This window comes from Lissotriton helveticus, chromosome 1_1 (assembly GCF_964261635.1).
Source record: "Lissotriton helveticus chromosome 1_1, aLisHel1.1, whole genome shotgun sequence".
NCBI classification, from domain to species: Eukaryota; Metazoa; Chordata; class Amphibia; order Caudata; family Salamandridae; genus Lissotriton; species Lissotriton helveticus.
This window is the reverse complement of record NC_136057.1, coordinates 133,599,231-133,613,149: the sequence shown is the minus strand read 5'-3', so window position 1 is coordinate 133,613,149 and position 13,919 is coordinate 133,599,231. Positions and strand designations below refer to the sequence as shown.

Genomic DNA, 13,919 nt, shown 5'->3' with positions numbered 1-13,919 from the left:
GCCCCTGTCTTACCCCTCTGCTGTGCTTTATGTCGTTCTGGTTCACTGTCGTGTTTCTACCCCTCTTCTGTGATCTCTTCTTCCCCTTTGCCCTATCTCTTCCCCATCAGTGCTGTCTGTTTGCCATCCCTCTGCTAGATTCTACCCCCTCTGCTGTGCTCTCTGTCTCTCTGTAACCCCTCTGCAGCCCGCCTCTGCCAGTAGTTCTGCCCCCCTCTGAAGTATTAATGATGCAGCCATATGGGTAAGGTCATGACTGGAAGCCAGTGCAGCTGTCTCCATGCTCAAGTCACAGGAGAGCTGGTCACCATCTGTACGGACTTGTTCGGAGTTACCTGAAACCGGTGTAAAAATCCTATAGACAGAGTGCCATGAAGTACTCTGTGGTGAGAAGCAATAAGATTTGTTTTCCCTCACCCCATCCTGGTTAGACCTCTTTTAACTCTTGGACCTGTGTACATCGCCCAAGAGGCTGCGAGAAAAAATGGACAAGTGTCACACTTATAAGCGTTAATTCACCAAAATGCCCGGGGTAGAGGAAGTGACATCACAAGCCATTTGACCTTTACTTTCACTCACGCACGTTTACATACGCACACATTCAATCTTATACACATTCTCTCTCACATAAACACATTCTCATCCGCAAGATGGCACACAATGTACAGTTAAAATACTTGTTTGCTTATCTTTGCTGTAAGGATGGTCCTTTTGCAGCTCATTGTACTCCATTTTATTTTACACTTCTAGTGAATCATATAATATGATTCACTGTTTGTCTGATACTAAAATGACATAAACCAATGTCGATAAGGGCAAGCTGCCCCTATTTTCCAGGCACTGATTTTACCACTTCTGAGGCCAGGGGTCGCAAAGGCAATGCCAGGGGTTGCAACAAGCAAGCCAGGGGTTGCTGCAACGACCCCCGGCAACCCTTAAATGGCGACCAAGACCTCACTAACCCTCCATGAGCAGCCCTGGGGGACTCATCAACCACAGGACTCTGCTAGACCTGGTAGAACTCTTGCAGGCTCATTTGTGAGGCCCAGCTTTGGGTTTAGAAAAGTCAACACCACACCCTCTGAAAGTTCTTAGACTAGGGACAGACAGAGTGGAGTGGAACTGAACATGTTAAAAAAAAAACTCACACGCTCCAAATTCACACGAACTGCACTGTCATGCACTATCTGTGGTGATGGATTGAAACTTGAATCTGACCTCTGAACCTTTACAGGATAAATCTCGATGCCCTAAAACGTGCCCTGTAAACGACAGCGCAGACTATGAGAGTTGTAGAAAACAGACTTTGTAGCCATAACAGCACTGTGCCAGGCTTCACTAAAGGCTCAATGGAGGGTTGTGGGTTCAAACGTTGTTCTCTCTTTCTTGAGATGTCATATGTTTAATGACCTCACAAGCAAACTATGTTGCTTCCTAGTTAGGTTTGTGCTGTATAAATATATGCACATACATACATGCACACATACATACAAACAAACATACATGCATACATACATAAAACATACATACATACATACATGCATGCACCCATACATACAAAACACAGTTAGCTGGGTAAAGGAGAGTGGTGAGGAATGGAGTATCATGAAGTGGAGTAGAGTGGAGTGTATTGGAGTGGTGTGGAGGGGTGGCCAGTAGAGATACGTGGCATGGAGTGAAGTGAAATGTATTGTCATTGAGTGACGTGGAGTAGTGTAGAGTGTTGATGTAGATTGTCATAGAGTGGAGTGGCATAGAGTGAAGTAGTGTAGGAGAGTGAAGTGGCATAGAGTGGAGAAGTATTACAAGTATCCAGTCCATGCACTCTTTATGGCTTCCTTGTGCACTTACTACATCTCAGAATGGACTGGACATTGTGGGGGATATCTGCTTATGCTGATATGCCTTCACATAGAATATAGTGCATCCTGTCTTACGGCTAAGGGCCTGCAGTACGGGTGATTTACCTATACCTTATGCAGTGTCTGGGTGGCATGGCACACAGGGCTATGTACTATGTCAATTCTTCGGATTTCTGTGCAACAAGACAGGCAGCCTGCAATGGCAGAGTGCATAGCCTTAGTGAGGGGTCCCTAGGGTGGCACAACCAATGCTGCAGCACACAGTACCCTCTTCAGTGCCCATGCCCTAGGTACTAGTGGTACCATTTACTAGGGACTTAGAGGGGCAACTGAAGTTGTGCCAATCAGGGTACAGGTTCGGGAAAGAGATCAGGCACTGGGGTCATGGATGACAGGGACCCAGTTCACTTACAGTTCGAAATCACATCAGAGATCAGGCAAAAAGCATGGTCTAACCATGTCAAAAGAGGCACTTTCCTACAACCACACTTCAGAATTACCAAAAATGTGCTTGCTTCATTTGTGCTTCTGTTATATTCTGAAATATCTGCACAGTTCATTTCTGGATATTTTAATTTTGTTGTGTGCTAGAAAAAAAATAACTTTGCACAGTCTTCCACCAGCACACCCCTACTAGCCAGTATGGTTGCCACATACATCCTCTCACGTTGAAGTCAGAGAAAGAAAAGTAAACACCAAGCATCCTGGAAGTCAGAGCCTGACATTTGACCTCTGTCTTTGAGTGCACAGCAAATTTAATAAGATAAGAACAAGTTGTAAAGCCCTGTTTACAGAACTCCAGTACTGGTGGAAGAATACAGTAATTGGATTTGGGCAACAAAAGAGGCCAACTCAAGCTGGACAGCTTAAAACATATGGTGTTAGCAAATAGAAAGCAATAAAATGTGAGTTACAAACCACAAAAGTCAATGGTAAGCAATGGGTGGAATGCATTCTCAGGGAAGCTTTCCGAATGTCCCCAAAATGTTAGAAAGCCAGACAACTGTGCTGTCTGGAAGGCTTCAACCTAAAAACAGTGATCAGTCCTGACTTAGACAAACAAATGAAATATCTAAAGTAAATATGAGTCTTACCTGCGGCACGAGTGCTCACATTGATATGTTGATAGAGTTCCTTGTTACCAGGGAACCCAGAAAATTTAAAACAATCTTATCTGAAAGATCCCTGAATCATTAATCGAAGCAGTAAGAATTAAAATGCTGTTTGCCATGGGAGAGGCAGCTGTCACCACTTCAGTGGATTTGAATTCAAAATTGCTTGTATAATCAGGTGTTTGATATAATAATAGCCCCTGTGACCTTCAAAGAAATCCTATCAAACCTCACACGGAAGACCCACGAGAGATTACCAATATATCGCTTATTATGGACACCAGCCCATAGGGCTCAGATGTTCTATTATCAAACCGCTTCTAAAAAATCCTGACCTCCAGACAGAAAGCAGCTGATGCTACTTGAATAAACTACTTGAAAAGGCAACCTGCATCCAAGTGTGGGGACCCACTGGGGAAAAACAACTGGCTTGCAGAAGCACAGACTTCTCCGCTCCTTCCTGATGGATAGAGTCTGGTCTTTACAAGGGATGAACCAAGAACACGTGTGGTTGGTAATGCAGCAACCACCTTGGTGTTACACGGTCCACCACGCAACCCCACTGATCAGACTGGAGAATGCGAGCGTTCAAGGAAAAGTGTAGGATTTAGTACTTAATTTGAGCCGGTGGCTACAGGTGGGGGCCTTAGGCACTCACTTTGTACACTGGGACTCATTTTCATCATTAGACTTTGACCCAGAGCAATAGAGATAGTTACAGAAAAGGGGGAAAGGAGGAAGAAAACAGTGACAAAAAGAAAAAACAGGGATGAAGAACTTTCAAGAGTGAGACAAAAGGGGCAGAGAGCACCTGGTGATCGATAAAAGAGGCATGGGGCAGAATCAAGGGTAGAAGCAAGAGCAGGCAGGGTTAGTACTCGATAACCCTGACATATGGCAGCGGGTTGTAAGAAAAAGTTTGTCCTTTTACAAATTAGGCAGTGCTTGGATTGGATCACTTCCTTTCTATCCAGTCGGAAGCACATTATCCCACTTTTACCTTCAATCCCTACAGCTTGGACATTGGTGTTTCAATAAATGTATTGAAGCTTTACTTGTATCTTTCTTGTGTTTAGCATGGCAATGCATAAGTAGACAATGAAAGGGTTAATATCTGTTTCCACGATTCTCTTGGGGATCAGTGTTATCTGCGAGTTTGCAAAAATCACCTGCTACCCCAGGAAGGTTAGGGGTACGAGAAAGACACAGTGAGTTAGCCAGGAATTGGGCTGACATTCCCTGATCGTGTTGATGGACTCAGTCCTTACATTCTGAAGTTCTGTTTTCCTAATACACAGCCCTACTATTTTTAGTGGCAACCGTATAACAAACTAAACCATCACTAAACCATCACTCCCCTTCTTTTCAACATCTACCTCAGCCCATTGCCAGGACTTATCCAATCGTTGGGTCTGTGCTGCTTCTTCTCCGCTGATGGCACACTGTGTTCCTTCTAAATGATGGCACAAACACACCAATCTCATCCCATGCCATCCAGATTGGTAGAGTGCCCGACTGCGAAGAAAGACTGGATATCCGCCAAACATGTTAAGCTTAACCTGGAAACAGCCAAAAACTTCAGATGTTAAATGTAAATCCGTCTTTGTAAAGCACGAACTACTCACTCTTACGGGTCTCAAGGCGCTGGGGGCCAGTGTGGAAATTAAGTGAGCGATTGCCCAGAGTCACATGGTGCTGAGCTGAGCTGCTGCCAAAGCCGGGGATCGAACCCTGAACCCTTTGTTCTGAAGTCAGCTGCCCTGGACACTGCACCACACCTCTCCAGATGTTGACCTTGCCCTTGACCCAAGCGATCTAGGCTGGTCTGAGGACCTGGGAGAAGAGCTCCCATAACAACAAAATGCCAGTGAGACATCCTTTATGCAGCTCTTTCTCTGGAACTTCAATTAGACTCTGCAACCAAATGCTTAACAAATCTACAATAAATCGCAACACAGCTTCCAGCCTACTCATACCCTTCAAAACCAGTGACCACATCTCGCCTGCTCTTCTGCGCTTGCACGGGCTCCCAGTGTTCCATCAGATCCCAACTGAAGCCCTCTGAATAGAACAGTGATTGAAATGGAGCTATGGTGCAGCGACTAAAATTCAAGAACCACCACTGAGAGCGATGCCTCCCCTGCAAAACAGCCCTGCAGCTGTTAGTACCGCCTTCCTGCAAACCTGTCTCAGATAAGGCACTTTCTCCATCAAAGCCAACAATCTGTGCACCTGCCACACAGATATAAAAAACAGAAAATAAATGTGCTTTTCAGAAGGCTGTAAAAACTCAGCTCTTTGAATTTGTGGATCCTAAGTGATACTTAAGTAACCTTCACGAAAATACCCAACATCTTTAAAAGTAGTAAACAACATTCAAAACAGCATAATACATCCTCCAGACAAGAAACCAACAACTTTAAAATAATAAGGCTGCCTGAAGGGTGATTTGTCGCTCTCGGGTACCTCTTAACCATGAACATGCACCACATATACAGTGTGATGACCAGACCTCATGTCAGGACCTCGCACAAAGCGTCCCACATATAATTATACTAGGGTTGGGCATAACTATGCAGAAATACATAAGAATTCCGCGAGATGACACTTAAAGAGTACGCAAGAAGAGTAATTCTGCGTTTAGTGCGATTTCCTGTAGCAAAAATGCACCCCTGCATCCAAAATGTGTGTGTCAATGGAGGCTGAACTCAAACAGCTCCATTGACAGAGGTCCTCATTCAAGGCCTTATGTTACTGTCACTATGCCTCGAACAAGAAAGTTCCTCAATATTTGCATCGCTTTATCAGACCTTATATTCCACTGAGGAACCTGAGATCAGCAGGGGAGATGCTGGCAATGGTTCCCACAGTAAAGTACGCATGGGCGGGAGCTCGTTTGTCTACCCGGCGCCTAAACTGGAATGCTCGGCCTTCAGCAGTTCACCAGACCCAGACCGAAAAACTTGTTCAAGAAAAAATTCAAAACCTAGGCCCAGATTCATCAAACAAAAATCCGCTCGCAAAGGGGCAGATTCTCAGAATCTGCCCCTTTGCGAGCGGTATTTTTGCATTTGGGATGCATCATCCCAAATGCAAAAATTGCAATTTTAGAAATCGCTAAATTGCGATTAATTGCATTCAAGGAATCTCAAATTGAGATTCCTTAAATGCAATGCATGAAAGTTTTTAAAATAGCGAAATCACTAATAGGGCACGCAAATTACCATGAAGTACAACTTCATGGTAATTTGCAAAAACTTTGAAAAATGCACTAAAGGGCATTTTTCAAAGTTTCATGTTGCGCACACACATGCCCTAAGGGTGCGCAACATATGTGCACATATCAATTTCAGGGGTGCAACAGGGTGTCCTTTAGACACCCCTCCACCCTTGAAATCGCAATCTCAATTTGAGAATCGCTAATTGCGATTCGCAAATTGAGATTGTCTTCCCATTCATTCCTATGGGCCTCTAGGCCCATAGGAATGAATGGGGAGGTATTCCTTAATTGCGACTCGCAATGTGTGAGTCGCAATTAAGGAATTCTAAGAAATCGCTATTTTTCAAGTGATTTCTTGATGCATTCCATTTTGCAATTCCTTAATAGCGAATCAGTATTTTTCGCTATTAAGGAATTGCAAATTGGGTTGTTGATGCATCTGAGGGTTAGTTCTTTAGTTCAGGATGCAGGGGGGTTTAATAATGGCATTGAGGTGGGGGACGTCTGTACCTAGGCCTGGGACACCTCAAATGAGGTAGCTATGCACTTTAGAAATCACATTATTATTATTGCAACATCTTCCAGGGAGAGTGGCTGTAGCCATCTTGTGAGTGGCAAGATGCATGCATGTTGTGCCAATCATGGAACCTGTCCAGCATGTAATTTAGCCTGTTCTTGAAGCAGGTGTGCAAGCACAAATTCATTTTAATGGCTCCTCACTGCTGTGACTTAAAATACTTTCTCCATGTAAATATCTGAGATATGCCTTGTTAAAAAAGAAAGGAAACAGCACACAAGCCAATGCATAACACGTGTTTTTGAATAGTGTACGTTCACCCACGGGTATCTTGGTGCTGAATAACAAATGATCATTGTTACCCAACTCAATGGTACTCATTTTATTGACCTCAGAATGATAAAAGGCTGAGTTCCCAGCAAGGATTTGAACGGGTGACCATGAGATTGAACATAGGCCCCTACAGTGGCTGCATTAGTCCTTTTAGCCACCAAACCCCACTGCATGAAGGGAGTTCAGTAGACAAAGTTAATGGACGAAGAAGGTGCTCCAACATCACACTTGCAGGTGTGTGATGGTTAATAGTTGTGTTGGTACTGTCATTGGCAGCGCTCACAGGGGCAATGGAGGTTACTGTCTGCAGTGGCCTCCTGAGAAGGGCCCTGACACTTACTTTTTTTTTTAATTAATCATTGCGAGTTCCCCCTGCCTTTAACCCTTAACAGGGACATACAACCTGAATAAATGTCACCTTGGTGCCCTTAGTTAATTTAAGTCACCACTTGTCTGTCCAGTCCACTTCACCAGACTAACTACAGTTTGTGGATAGGCAGAAAAAGGTCTCTGGCAAAGAGCCCCGCACAGGACCTACTGGGCATTGCAGCACCTGTCCATCAAGGAGCATGGCCTGATGTTAAAGCATGACACCTCGGTGAGGGGCGGTTTGTGCATCCTAAAAAGGATAACCCTGGGTGGAGTTTGCGGAGTTCCGCTATGCGGAACTCCGCAAAGTGCACAAAAAACTCAGCCGCACTACGGGGAGCTCCGCGAGCAGCAGAGTTTCTTTAGGTTAATGCAACTCGCAATGATTGTCAGTGCCAGGTGCTTGTCCGCACTGTACAATCAAACGGCATCATGCACAGCGTAAGCGAGCGCTGCTTCTTTTCTGCCGCTCAAGTAGATTTTTACTCGAGCTGCAGCTTTCTCAATGCGAGCGAGCGGTTTCTCAACGTGAGCAGTAACGAGCATACGCAACCACTCATAATGAGAAATCTGACTGCCCGTGTTGAGAAATCTCACCAGGAGGTTGATTTTCCACGCTCACGCTTGCCAAGTTGATGTTGGTGATCGCGAATGAGGAAAAATCTCGCCGGGAGGTGGATTTTCTTTGCTTGCACTCACCAACTTGACTTTGACGAACACGAGCGTGGAAAAAAACTCCACAACGCGAAGCAGCGTTTTTCGGAACTCTGCGAGCTCTGCGTAACGCAGAGTGCAGAAAACTCCACGTCCAGACTTATAAAGGGATGCTCCTGTTAACCTGATCAATGTCGCTGACCAGAATCTGGCCAAGGTAGATCTAAGTACCAGAACTGCACGATTTTTTTGCAAGCGTTAAGAATTTGGGAAGACGTGTGCTTGACCGAAATCCTGCTTATCCCCTGCTATAATTTTTCTGGCATAATCAGATGTCCATAATGCTTGCCGACACTGCTAATTCATAAACATGGCCACCACATACACAGTGGCTGCGAATATTCAGAAAGTAGACATAGAATCCTGTCATATTTGTTCTGATACAATCAAAAAGGTGGTGTAATCAGAGAATTGTAATATTTGAAATTCTTGACACAATCGGAATCTGGTATTATTAGCGCTCTGAAGTAATGAAAACACTCCCACAAGGTGGCACCTTCCACATAGCTTCTCAGCAGGACTGCTATTCCTTTATTTTGGCAGCTTCAGAATTTCTGAACAGGGTTGATAAACTTTTAAAAGTTTACATCTGAAATAGAGTTGTAGCATCAGCTCAGAGACCAATATTTGAATGGCTACAGGAGGAGGGAGGAGATGGCGAGATCTGGGGCCGTATTACACAAAGTGCCCGAGGGGCACGATGGATGTTTGCACCCACTTTGTGCGCCCCAGGGCACTTTGTTTTAACAGATAGGGCCACTGACGTTTGTGCGTCCCCTTTCTTAATACTGATAGTGCTGGTGCTCATAAAGAGCCAGTGCTATCTTCAGGGGATGTTCTCTCATTTGCATGGCGGCGTGCCCTATGCAAATGAGGGAATCCCGTTACCTCTGTGCCGTATTACAGACGCACATACAGAGAAAAAGAAGCTCTCAGGAGGCACACCAACGCACAGTGTGCCACCTAAAAGGTGGAGCACTGTTATGTGCCCTCTGAGAGCAGTCCTCTGGAGGGACCCCCCCAGACATCCCCTTGCAGTTGGGTACAGACACTGACTGCACCCGCCTGCAAGGGGATCTTGAATCCCCTTTAAAAATGCAGTCGGGTTGCCGCCTGCACTGTGAAAACACAGGGTGGCTTCAAAGCAACTGCTCCGCTTTTCACCAAAATGTGCTGCACTGGAGGTAGCGCGAGTTTGCGGCTGCTTTGGGGCAGCGCATTCACCATTATAAAGTGCATTTTCCTTCATTGCACTGAGTGCAGCTTTTAAAAGGTGCGCCCAGCGCAATGAAGGAGAGTGCGCCGCATGTATATTGCGGTCCCTGATGGGAAATAATAGGGCGTGCACAAGGCAGAATCCATGCAAGGCTTCAATATACTCAGACCAGCACAGATGTCAAGAGGACAGGCTTCTCTTGGAAACACAAAGAGGTACTACACGGAATTAGCAGTGCAAGCTTCAGGGGAGCCGGCATATGCACAATATACATACAGATGCACACACACACACACACACGTGCGACAGGAACAGTACAGAGAGCAGCAGCGCCTCATTCAGACGCAGGAGGTACAGAACAGGCGGCAGCAGGATCATCGAACCTCCATTGCAAGTGCAGTTCTGTTAACGCGGGATTTCTGGTCTATAGTTATTATTCCAGATCCCAACTCAGGTCGACTAAATCGTTGGTACCTGTCATTGAGTAAAAGGCAATCCACTACTAGGTCAATCAAATAAGGACTTACACCGCTCTAAAGAACCACTTACTAAGAATAAGTTTTTAAAGTTTATTTCAAAGCCAAAGTTAACTGGAGATACAAACATCTCAAAATAAGGTTCAAAAGATATACGGGTATCAATACAAACAGGAATTTTCTAAATGTTCCTAATCAGCAGAAGAATATCACCAAAACCAATTCCAGAATCACTAAAGTTGCAAGAATAGACACAAGCTGTAGCTTGGAAGTCATTTACAGAAAGGAAAAATTCAGGTTAGACTGTCCCTACACTAGACTAAGTGACATCCCTACTTAACAAGTTCTTAACCTAAAAAGGTGTCAGCCGTGGTGACTTCCAAAGAAAATCACACACTTCCCTTAGTCTTCTGAGTCGAATCGATGTCTCGCAGTTAACCTATCTGCCTACCCATCCGCTCTCTAAGGTTCCTCAGACCATCTGCTCTAACTTCACCCAGGGGTGCTGTCCCTAATACAAAATCACATTTCCAATAGAAACGCCCTTAGAGACGCCCCTCACGTGGTGTTGGTTCTGGCGGCAATTTCCATCCTGGTACTCCTCTGGGTCCATCGTTAGCGTTGACCTTGCTTCCCAGGCTCCTCTTCTGATGGACGGTACCCCCCAGGAAATTCCTGAAGCCTCCTCCAGGCCCGTGCCAGGCTTCTCTGAACAAAGCCTATTCATCACTTTCCTGATTAAACCCCCTCGCACCTGCAAACAGACACTTTCACTGTGGGCCCCAAATTCCGGCCTCCACCATATCTTCTAAGTGTAAACTATCGAGCAGGCTCTGCGTCTTGTGCTTAACATGACCTTTCTCTAACGAGCACATGCAGATCAAACAAAATGACTTTATCTATTCAGGCCTACTAGAATTACATGAAACGGGCCTCTGCACTCTGCAAACATGTAAATTTCTTTAGTTTAAACAGTATTCTAACTTATAACACACAATGATTAAGTATAACACTTATATAAAACATATTTCAGTTCTATGATCAATAATACTTTGAACTACAATAACATTAAGATCCATATTATGTGGAAATGCATCAGCCTCTTGTATTCTCTGTGAACTGCCATGTGGCCTACACAGTTCTACGTTTTAGCAGAATTACATTTTCCCTACAGCAGCCACATAACATGGGATTTCAACATCATTCTAACATTTCTACAAACCTCTACATTAGTTTTCACCCTGATATATATATTCTTATCCTAATTTAAACACTCCTATATATTTCCACTCTATATATTTTACACTCTAATAAAAGATTTACTAAGCTAATGCAACTTGCTTGTAAATATGGTGCACTTCTACATTTTTTCTTAATTTGCGCTCTCTCAGTCCCCCCTTTGATGACTTTTAGTAGTCATCATCATCACACCACCATCCCTAAGATGTGAATTTTCAAACTGAAGTCGTTGCAATATTCCCTCGTTTCATCACTTCTAGGGCCCTCAGGCTCCTGTACTGATTATCCTGCATCGCAGCTAATCTCCTCTCCTGCTCTCTCATGGATCTCTGCAACCTGTTTGATCTATACCATTGATACAGCCGCACCAATCCCCACAAAGTGATTACACAAATCACTATTATGATGATAGGTTTCAGTATGTACCAAATGAAACCCTTTCCTAGGTTGGCAAACCAACCTCCAACTTTACCCATTCCTTGACCTACTTTCTCCCACACATTTACCTTTGTCAAATCCTCAATCTCATGATGTATTTCAGTAATGTTCCGTATGTATTTTTCTAGAGGTTTTGAATTGTCTGGAATGTAAGTGCAACATTCCGGGACCTTCAAAGCCTTACAGACTCCTCCCTCTTTGGCTAACAGAACGTCTAGAGCAAGTCGGTTCTGAAGAACCATTGCCCTTATCGATTGCATCTCTCCCTCCACCAGCATTAACGATCTAGCAGTACTGGCGGATAACCTATCTACGACTGTTGCCAATCTTCTAATCTTGATGTCATTTAGTATTACCCCCAAAAGAGGAAGTGTAGCACCAAATACGTCTCCAACTATCTCCTCAGTGCTTACATCCCTTCGTCCTCTAGCTTGAGTTCCTCCCTCTTTAGTTTCTAAATCCTTAGCATGGTATATTTTGGGGAAGACAATCGCTAAATAGCATGATCCATACCAATTATCCGGTAGTTTCACATATGCATTCCTCCCACAAACAAAGTATACATTTGGGATCACCTGCATTTCCTTCAAGAAATCTTTAGAGTAATACTCTAATTGGAAAGCATGTTCACAACTTACTTCTCCCACAAACACATTTTCGTAATAGGTTTCACCCCATGTATACACAGTTTCCCCTTTTTCTCTCGATCTAAAGCTATTGGACCATTGCTACCCTTCCTTTTGTGTGATCTTTCTTCCTCAGTCCAATCTGTTTTCCATTGACCTGAAGCTTCTAGGATCTTTTGTCTTCTATACCGATCATCCACCTGCCCTATAAACTTTTTCTCAATTTCTGACACATTACAAGTCAAATTATTTCTTCGGGCATGTGAAGTATCTAAAGTTTTCCATGGAAGGAAACATTTCTGTAATCTGTCTTCACTCTTGTAATAATCCCACTTGTTGAGGTGCTTGTAGTTTGGCACCTCTGGTAACACAGAATCAAAGTTTGAAAAATAATATTCGAAACCATCACGTTCATAAAATATGCTCAGCAACAAACTACATGTGATTCCATAAGTTAATGGAAGATGATGATACCTAATGCCTTCATCCACAGAGGCTGGTAATTGCATGCAGACATAACAATTTTTAGCCTCCATAACATCAATATATTCATAAAGCAATTTAGCATATGCATTTGATTTAAAATTTCCCTGGGATTCATCAACATGTAACCTACGAGTCTCAGCTGCTAGCAAAGCTTTCTCTTTCTCTGTATTGTCCGGGTCCCCCCTTTGACCAGCAGTAGTAGGTTTCTGTGTTGATACACTTTTTGCTTCCTTTGTTGCTTTCACATCATTTTCATGTCCCACTACATACGATATAGTAACCACTAACACTATAAGAGAAATCACTCCCACTAAAAGTGTGCCTACTATGCATTTTGTCCTGCGGTTCGGGTTGCCAGCCTCCATGACCTCAAGACAGTGTAGCTCTGCTTTCTCTTTCACAACACAAAGTCTCTTTCCTTTGCTTCTTCAGCCTTTTCGAACCACACCTGGAACCTGATAATCCCCTCCGCAAAATCAGTCTCTGAGTTCTGTAGCAATAGAAAACCCTAGCCCTTCTCCATCCGCAAAAATGGAAGTCCCTAGTTTCTTCTTCTTCTTCTACTTGGCGCTAGGTTATCTCTCAATCAGTTTATTTACAAACTTTTTTCAAATTCTTTAGCAATCCGGAATTATACGTGTTCCAACAACTCTCATCACGCACTCTAATATTTCCAAACGAAGAAGGAGCTCCTCAAGTATTGGACTCCTTGTACAACAAACCGGAAATTCTACTTTGTTTAAAACCAAGTCTCTTATTCCGCTCAAATAAGGAGGATAAACGATATTGAGTGTCAGCAACCCTTCGACCTCCACTCCTGGTATCAGCAACTTTATTTCCACTGTTATGATGGGGTCAGTACTGGTCAGGGTCACTTCCCTCACCCTCCCAGTTCTGTGTGCTCCGGACATCTGCAGCGAGGTAGGTCCACTCAGGAGTAGCGTATCTTCTGCAAGGCACTCGCACCCTCCTTGATCTTCTCGGACCTTCCTGTTCCTGCCCTTGTGCACCTTCGTCTGGATCTGAGTCTTCGGATATAGGAGCAAGGGTTCTCTCTGGAGTTGGCTTTAAGTTCGGCCTCTGTTTTCTTTCGGGCCAACTAACTTCTCTACGCCTTGTTCTCCTATTTCTCGTCCTCACACTCTGTTCTTGATCACTCTGGTACTAATCTGTGTCTGAGCCGTATTCACAGCAACTTTCTCCTTCAGTGGCAACTTCAGTTTCACTGCCGTCCTGCCTTTCTTCTTCTGGATCCGTAGCACTCCCAACTTCTTCTGACACCCCCACAGCTTGACTGATCCCCTCTAGTGG

At 44.1% G+C, this 13,919-nt stretch overlaps 1 protein-coding gene across 1 annotated transcript in view; it reads left to right on the top strand.

The window, feature by feature from the left end:
- Positions 1-13,919, top strand: part of LOC144770541 (glycerol kinase 3-like) — a 175,320-nt gene that overhangs the window by 49,680 nt on the left and 111,721 nt on the right. The window lies entirely within an intron of this gene.